The 9,619-nt window shown below is 48.5% G+C and overlaps 1 pseudogene; it reads right to left on the bottom strand.

Moving 5' to 3' along the window:
• Window positions 1-6,998: 6,998 nt before the first annotated feature.
• Window positions 6,999-7,613, bottom strand: LOC123441752 (annotated as a pseudogene).
• Window positions 7,614-9,619: the final 2,006 nt, after the last annotated feature.

Below are 9,619 nucleotides of genomic sequence, written 5' to 3'. Positions count from 1 at the left end.
AACAAGCCTTGCAAGTAATGTGACCAAAGATTTAGTCACGAGATTTTGTATTACGGAACGAGTAAAGAGACTTGCGAGTAACGAGATTGAACTAGGTATAGAGATGCCGACGATCGAATCTTGGGCAAGTAACATACCGATGGACAAAGGGAACAACATACGGGCTTAACTTAATCCTTGACATAGAGGTTCAACTGATATAGATCTTCGTAGAATATGTAGGACCCAATATGGGCATACAGGTCCCGCTATTGGTTACTGGTCGGAGAGTGTCTTGGTCATGTGTACATAGTTATCGAACCCGCATGGTCTGCACACTTAAGGTTCAGTGTCGTCTCGGTATAGTTGAGTTATTTATGTTGGTGACCGAATGTTGTTCGGAGTCCCGTATGAGATCCCGAACGTCAGAGGAGTTCCGGAATGGTCCGGGGACGAAGATTGCAATATAAGAAAGAGGTATTCGGATTCCGGAAAGATTTCGGGCATTGCCGGTAAAGTACCGTGAATGACGAATGGGTTCTGGGGGATCACCGGGAGGGGCCACCCACACGGAGGAGACCACATAGGCCCAAGAGGTGGCGCACTAGCCCCTGGTGGCCTGGGCGGCCAGCCCATGGGGCTATGCGCCAAATAGAGAGGTGGGGAGGAATCCTAGTAGGAGGAGAACCCCTCCACCAAACCGAATTGGACGAGGACTCCTCCCCTTTGGAGCCGCCGGCCTACCCTAGGGTTTTTCCTTAGGGCGCCACCCCTCCCCTGCCTCCTATATATAGTGGAGAGGAGAGAGGGAAGCCGCACCATAAACCACGGCACAGCTCCCTCTCCCTCCACTAGTTTGTTCCACCTCGTAGATTGATTCGGCAGCGCACGGTGCAGCCCTACCGGATTAGCTCCTCCAACACCGCCAACACGCTGTCGTGCTGTCAGAAAACTCATCTACTTCTTCTCCCCTCTTGCTGGATCAAGAAGGCGGAGATCGTCATCGAGCTGTACGTGTGCTGAACGTGGAGGTGCCGTCCGTTCGGCACTAGATCGTGATTGGATCGCGGAATGGCCTACGATTTGGATCACAAAGACATTCGACTACATCAACTGCGTTTCTTAATGCTTCTCGCTTAGTGATCTACAAGGGTCTGTGGACCCGACCTCTCCTCTCGTAGATGGTCATCACAATGGATAGATCTTGTATGTGCGAAGGAAATTTTTTGTTTCCCATGCAATGTTCCCCAACAGGGGGCAACGGCCTCAACCTCATTTACGAGGATACACTTGAAAAAATGCAGTTAGACTGATCTAGAATCGAGCCGAGCACAACCACCTTCCGAGGTATCGTCCCCAAAAGAGAGGCTCGATGCACATGATGAGTAGCGCTTGATGTGGTGTTCGGCACACCCGATAATTACAGATCCGAGGAGTAACTCTTTCATATCGTCCCTTTCCAAAGTGGTTACCATGTAGTGTTGGGGCGTGAAGCCTTCACACGGTTCCAAGCTATACCCCACTACAGGTACATGAAACTCAAAATGCTAGGGCCAAACGGAGTGATGACGGTAAATAGTGACCCCAAAAGAGCTCTCCGAGCCGAAAACAAAATGGCATCCCTCGCCTTGGAAGTACTGGTAGAGACCCTCGACGCAGAAGAACACACGACACTACGTGTTGTGGTGAACAAAAACGACGTGATCCTCGGCAAGCGGCCCAACTCCACATCCTTCAAACCGGCCGATGAAATTGTCAAATTTCAGGTACACCCAACGGACCCCAATAAAACAACGTCAATCTGGGCACAATTGGAGCACGAAATCGACGAAGCACAGCATGCTATTCTGCGCGAAAATTTGGACATATTCACCTAGCACAAATGAGACATGCCAGGAATCCCTCAGGGACTGGTAGAGTACAGTCTAAACATAATAGCCGGTTTTAAACCCGTCAAACACGCCTTGCGCTGATTTTCCTGACCTAAACGCCAAGCTATGGGCGAAGAACTCGCCAAACCACTGGAATCAGGTTTCATCACGGACATTAAACACCCCGATTGGTTGGCAAACCTGGTCATGGCACCAAAGAAGGATAAATCCTGGAGGCTATGTGTCGATTTTAAAGACCTAAACAAAGCCTGCCCCAAGGATTCCTTTCCGTTACCCACTATAGATCAGATTATTGACGCCATGGACTCTCATGAATCCCTATGATCCCTCCACTCCTACTCCGGATACCATCAGATAAAAATGAAGGAATCCAATCAGGCAGCAACCGCATTCATAACAACCTACGGGCCATTCTTTTTTAACACAATGCCGTTCGGACTGAAAAACATGGGCGCCACTTATCAGCGCATGATTCAGACTTGCTTGGGGAAGCAAATCGGAAAAACAGTAGAGGCATATGTCGACGATGTGGTCGTCAAGACTGGACATGTCAACCAGCTGGTGGACGACCTCTGGAAGACCTTCGTCAATTTACGAGAGTAAGATATTCGGCTTAACCTGGATAAATGCGTCTTTGGCGTCCCCGCCGGCAAACTCCTTGGGTTTTTGTATCGCAAAGAAGCATGGAGGACAATCCAAGCAAAATACGAGCATTGTCACAACATGTTTAACCAACAGAGCTGCAACACGTCCAAAAACTGGCAGGCTGCATGGCGGCTCTAAGCCAATTTATATCTCGTTTAGGCGAGAAGGCCGTGCCACCGTATTGGTTGCTTAAGTAAACCAAAGATTTCAAGTGGACCGATGAGGCCACAATGGCTTTGGAGGACATTAAGACAATATTATCCAGCAACCCTATATTAGCAGCACTCTTCACAGGGGAGTCGTTGTTGCTATACATCTCGGCCACCACTCAAATTGTCAACGCGGTACTTGTCGTAGAACGAGAAGCCGAGGGCGAACAACTACGGATTCAAAGGCCGGTCTACTACGTATCTGAAGTCCTCACCCCATGCAAAAATAGGTACCCACACTACCAAAATACCGCCTATACAATGTTCATGGCATCACGAAAGCTTCGGTGCTATTTCCAGGAGTGTGCGGTCACTGTGACTTTGGAAGTTCCACTGAACAATATTATAAACAATAAAGATGGCACTGGACGAATAGCAAAATGGGCCATCGAGCTCCTGCCTTTCGAGATCACCTATAAACCTCGACGGGCCATTACATCTTAGGTCCTTGCTGACTTCGCGGGGGAATGGACCAAAGCCAAACTCCCCAGAGAGTACATCACTTATGCTCATTGGACCATGTACTTCGACGGTTCCAAAACCCTGGCCGGACTGGGGCTGGAGTGATTCTCACATCCCCCAACGGGGATAATGTTCGGTATGTGCTAGAAATCATGTACGCCGATTCAAACAATGCAGCCAAATACGAAGACCTCTTGCAAGGTCTTCGGATGGCACCCTCAATGGGCATTCAGCGGCTCAAAGTACGAGGAGACTGTAATCTTGTCATTTCACAAATCAACGGCTAATTAGCCGCAAAGAATCCAAAAACGGCGGCTTATAGGAACGCCGTCCTCAAAATATCATCACGATTTGAAGGACTAGAGTTCCACCATGTCTCAAGAGACAACAACCAAGCAACGAACGTTCTCGCCCGCTTAGGCGCAAAGCATGACCCCATCCCTAGCAACATCTTCTTCGAGTGGCTATTCAAGCCATCCATAGTATGGCAAGATGAGACGGTCCGCACAGGGGCCGATAGCGAAGTGCTGGTGGTACCCCCAGCGACCGAACATGCCGATCAAGTCATCGGCGGGTCTTCAATCGAAGAAACACCCTTGGCCCATGAGGTCATGGCCATAATAGCACTGTGGACCGAACCCTTCCTTGCTTATCTATTACGCAAGGAGCTGCCCGACGACCAAACCGAGGCGCGACGTATCATTCGCCGATCAAAGACTTACAAGGTCCACAAGGGCGAGCTATATAAAAGGGCACCACAGGAGTACTCCAACGGTGCATATCGGAGGAAGAAGGAAGGCAACTTCTGGCCGAGGTACACGCCGGTATGGGCGGTCAACACGCAGCAACAATGCCCTCGTCACAAGCCTTTTTGAGCCAGATTCTACTAGGTAATGGCCCGAGAAGACGCCCACGCACTCGTTCAATGTTGTATCGGGTGTCAACTCTTAGCAACCCAAACCCACATGCCCCCAACAGCTATTCGAACTATCCCGATCACTTGGCCTTTCGCGGTCTGGGGTCTGGATATGGTCGGCCCACTTAAAGGGGGGATGAAGAAAAAGAAATACCTCCTTGTCATGGTGGATAAATTTACCAAATGGATCGAGGCAAAGCCAGTCACCTCGGCTAAGGCCAAGCCAGTAATCGAATTTATCTCCAGTCTTGTACACCGTTATGGTGTCCCACACAGCATAATAACAAACAACGGATCCAATTTTACCGCCCAGGAGGTACAAGATTGGTGCGCGAACTTGGGCATAAAGCTCGATTATGCCTCTGTATACCACCCGCAAACCAACGGTCAAGTCGAAAGAGCCAATGGGCTCATTATGAGTGGTATTAAACCTAGGTTGGTCCGCTCCCCTCAATACTCCGATTGTCAATGGGTGGAGGAGCTCGACTTCGTGTTATGGGGCTTGTGCACCACCCCGAATCGATCCACATGGTACACCCCATTCTTCATGGTGTACGGGGCTGAAGCAGTCCTCCCTGTGACATTATACACGACGCACCTCGAGTGCGCATGTACGAGGAAAAATAGGCCGAATTGGAACAACACGATGACTTAGATGGATTGGAAGGCGAGCGCGACATAGCTCTGGCCCGATCAGCTTTCTATCAACAACAAGCTCGGTGCTATCAGAGCACGGAAGTCTGAGCAAAGGAATATAACATGGGAGAACTCGTCCTACGCCTCCCCAAGAAGCAGAAGCATAAACTTCACCCCAAGTGGGAGGGCCCTTTCATAATCGATGAAATCTTAACAGGAGGATCTTATCGCGTGCGCAGATCCGAAGACAATCGCCCCGAGCCGAACCCGTGGAATGCAGCTTGCCTTCGGTGTTTTATGGCTAGACCATTATCATTATCCCTTTTTCATCACTTTCTTTCCCCTGTATCACCCAACCTTTTTTCCTATAGGGCTAATTAGCTATTCCTACGAGATGTTCGGCTTAACGGACACTCCTGGACATGTAGCGAATCATACGTGTTAAACGGAATGACCAAGTAGCACCTAGGGGCTTCCTAAAGAAGCTATTCAATGTATCTGTCATACCTACTTGTTCACATATACATCTTAGAATAAAAACATTGATTCCTCCCATTGTATGCATCAATTGGACTTAAGACTTTAGCAATGCTGGGTTGCCTCGCTCTTGTGGTTACTCTCTATGTTCCCGATGTATTCGGCTAGAGGATAAAGGGAGCACTGCTGCAATTGTTACGACCGGTTCACCCGGACACGTACCTCAGACGAGCAAAGCCCAAAGCTAGCACTTCTTGAGATACAACTTGATCGGCTAGGGTGATGCCCACCTATTCGGCAGAATTCGCATCATAAAATCGTTGGGTGTGTAGAACGGGTAAACAGCCATACCGACTACACCTATGTAGCAGCTCCAGAAAAAGGAACCCATTAAGGAACTATGTTTTTCAGAATCTGTTTCTTATGCCTAGTCGTAATATAACATAATCCACCCGTATAACTTTTGTGTGATAGTACCATATGGCCGGATTGCCTAGTTATCAGAAATTTGATTCCTACTTTTGTAGGATACAAAGTACAAAACACTGCCCAGTTTATAAATAGGGGATGTAGAAGTCGATGGTCGGTTAAAGACAGAACTTTCAAAATATGGAAGGAAGTACCTTAACACACAAATATCATTACAAGCGATTACACGCTTGGTGATTGGTATAGTTGATCTATTACAACATCTAATGTGCAGTCTTCTTGCGACAAGCGTGCGGCGGGCATCACTTGATCGTACACAAGACATGAAAGAATCTCCTTCCCATCTTGTCCCACTGGTCCAACTCTGGCCATATGCTCGGGATGTTGGCGGGTAAAGCGGGTCTTCACCATAGCCCATGCCTCCCGAGCTCCTTCTCAGCAAGCCAAGGTCTTCCACAGTTCGAAGCGACTACGGGCCCTTGTAAATTGCTTGGCAAGATCATCCATTCCTTGCGGAGGGGTTTAGTTTGGCCATAAAGCACGGACCATACTCCGCATAGCCTTCCGCGCACGCTCATGCACAATGTATAGTTCCTTCAATACCCCCAAAGGACGTGGCTTCCTCCTCAGGACACCCAGTCAAAAGACCTACTCCAAAGAAGAAACAAATTTTCATGATCAACATAATAAAGGTCGAATCAACTCCAGGTTAGAGATTTAGTCACAGTACATGCCACCTTTCAATCTCTCGTTCTCTTCTTGAGTTTGTGCCAGCTGAATTCACAAACTCTCAACTTCCTTAGATTGTTTTTTGTTTTCTTCCTTGAGATCGTTGTTTTGTTCACGACATCGCCTCAGTACACGTTGACCGGCATCAAGTTGTGATTCGGCATATCGATGAGCTTCTTGAGAGACATCCAGATCTTTCTGTATTTGGCCTTTGATTCACCTGCTATGGGAAAATAAATTGTTGTTAGAATATATATACTAAGCAAATTCAGCATACTACAAAATCAACTCCCTTACCATGGGCTTCTCTAGTAAATTTCTTCACATCTTCCAGCTTGGCCCAACTTGCCTTTAAATCAGCCTGGCTTTGATGAAGATCTTTGGATAAACACTCGTTTTCCTCCTTCAAAGCCTGTAGATTGGAAAAGTACTTTATGAAGACCCTTAGTTCAGTCGCCCCGGTCAAATTATGGCTCGGGGGCTACTAGGTCCTTACTTTTGTTCGGATACTATAAATCGATAACTTACTTGCAGATGGGCAAACAGTTGCCCGACCACTTCTTTAAGGCCACCTCGCGTGGCTCCGAGGTACGCATCAGCCGAATTAAGAGCATTAAACTCTTGTTAGGAAAATAAAGGATGACGTAGAGCCTCCTTCCACTACCGATGATTCATGGGACTCTCGTATTCGGAGTTTGTTACAAACAACCTCTCCAAACACTCGAGGTCGGACGCATGTTCGGTACTCCAGCATCTATTGATGCGTCTGGGTTTGGTTGACTACCTAATACCTCTGTACCGTACTCGGGTGGGGAAGGTTGCGCTCGTTTCCTACATTGGTGAGCTAAGGGTCGTGAGAGTATGGAAGGACAGATATCTTCCTAAGGAGTATAAGTCAGTTTGTATACCTTTTTGCCGGTGGAGCAGCATATGGGTTTTCTCCCGCCACCCTTTGTTCGGGAATTATGTTCTCGTTCGACAGAACCCCAACCAATCTTGCCTGGGGAGTAGTCCGACGAGCGCTCCGACGAGCCCTAGGCGCAACCCCTCGTTGGGCCGTCGTTTTTCTCTTGCTCCGCGAAGAGGGAAGGGGACTAGGGTTGTCATCCACAAGGGCTACCCTCTGCTCGTCAACTCCATCCTGCTAAAACACCCTGTCCTCGAAAGCGATCAAAATCTCCGAGTCTTCATGAAACCGGGGATCGTCTTCGCGGGTGTAGTCCTCGGGATGAGGAGCATGACATTTCACCTTCTCGATCAAGCGCTTCGAAGTCTGCAAGGAAGGGGTAGAAGTTATAAATTAAACAATAAAGGGCATGAAAACCAGAAACTTTGAACATTAGCACACTTACGTATTCAATGGGGTTGTATGCCGAATAGCCTTCCTTAGTGAAGGGGCGGTCAAAACTTTCTTTTTCCCCTTTGAAGAGGTCGGCTAGGATGGCCGCTAAGGCTTTCTGGTCTTTCGGTCCTAGCCTTCTGGATCGAGTGGAATCACTCGTCCCACTATAGCACCATAGGGTGTGTGTACGTTATTGGAGCGGCTGGACGCACCAGGTAATTACTACGGCCATCACATCAACAATGGTTAGCCCGCAATGAGCAAGCACCTTGACCTTAGAAGATACTTGTTGTACTTCAGAACTCTCCTCCTGATAGAGACTCTTCGACCTCCATCTATAACGCTTTTTCAAAGGCTTTGCGGATTATTCGAGAAGGCCCCTCCGAATTGGATCGAATAGGGGAGCGTCCTCGATATAGAACCACCCCGAAGGCCACTCATTGAGTTCCTAGTTTGGTGTACCAATTGGGTATCCTGTGGCGGCTATACGCCACACTTCAGTTGCCCCCACTTCTCGGATTGTTGTTCCTATGGTTCGGGGAACAACACAAAAATACCTTGTCCGGAGATCGAAGTGGGATTCGCAACCCAAGAACATCTCGCATAAGGCCACGAAGCCTGAGATATGGAGGATGGAACCGGGAGTAAGATTGTGCAGCTGCAGCGTGTAAAACTCCAATAAACCCTTTAAGAAAGGATGAATGGGGAATCCCACCCCTCGTAGCAGGAAAGGAATGAGGCAAAACCTCTCTTCCCGTGCGGGGAAGGGAAGTTATCCGCATAGGCCTTCCCATCAATGGAGGTTAGACCCGCGCGAGTGGGTGCGGGATCTGCCGGGGGGAGATAACCCTGCGTTTCAACCTCACACATGCGGAGAAGGGGGACAGAAAAACTGGACCAGTCCCCTGGAATGGTACCAAGGAGGTGCGAAGAGGAACCACCCATGATTCTACGAGTGTTAAAGAGCTCTAGGGTTCCTTGGCAAGGCTCAGATGCGATGGGGCCTCATGACGGATTTTGGACCTGTTTATGCAAGGCGCTACCCCCTCTTGCTATAACAAAAAGTTCCGTTAAGGATTACCAGAGGTGTTTATATCTACAAAAACACGCGAGAATCGAGAAATATTGTTAGTCTTTGTCCAGAATTAAAAGATGTGGGCCCTGTGACGCTTCGGTAATTGTGAGCCAGTCGAAGACCAAAACCATCATTTCTTGTTCAGAGGAGATGAAGGAACTAGCCTTGCAAGACGAACACTTTGGGCGTAATCATCCGAAAACCCTACACATCGACGTTGAAGGCTAGTTCAGGGGCTACTCACAGAGTCCGGAATTAAGGGGTCCTCAGGTAGTCGGCCTAGTGCGAAGAGGTCGACCTGATGGGCTGACCCTATGATGGGCAGAGTTGTGCGATTGTTTCGTATTCCAGAAGGAGAACCCTGAAGATTGGCGTGGTAACAAAGTAAAAGTAGTCTAGGTCGGTGGTAAGTAACCCTAGGCCCTCCCGGTGACTATATAAACTAGGGGTCCTCATCCATGTAGGGAGGAGATATCATCTAGGGTTGAGAATACAGGATCTTGAGGTAAACTCTGTAATCATCATCTACATCAATATAATCAAGCAGTACTTAGGGTTTTACCTCCTCAAGAGGGCCCGAACCTGGGTAAACATCGTCGCCCCCTCTCTCATGCAACCCATCGATCTAAGATCCATAGTTCGGGACCCCCTACCCGGGATCGGTCGGTTTTGACGCCGACAACTGCCCCCACTTGTCACTGGTAGTTCTGAAGGTTATCAAACACCTCGCTGACTACATCGCCTCCAAGGACGCCTCCACCTTACTAATACTCCGATCTCCACCACCATGACTTTCTCCACCGTTGTCTATGCCATGTAAATCAGATA

The sequence above is a fragment of the Hordeum vulgare genome, chromosome 3H (assembly GCF_904849725.1).
Source record: "Hordeum vulgare subsp. vulgare chromosome 3H, MorexV3_pseudomolecules_assembly, whole genome shotgun sequence".
Classification (NCBI taxonomy): Eukaryota; Viridiplantae; Streptophyta; class Magnoliopsida; order Poales; family Poaceae; genus Hordeum; species Hordeum vulgare.
This window is presented reverse-complemented; position numbering and strand designations above follow the sequence as displayed.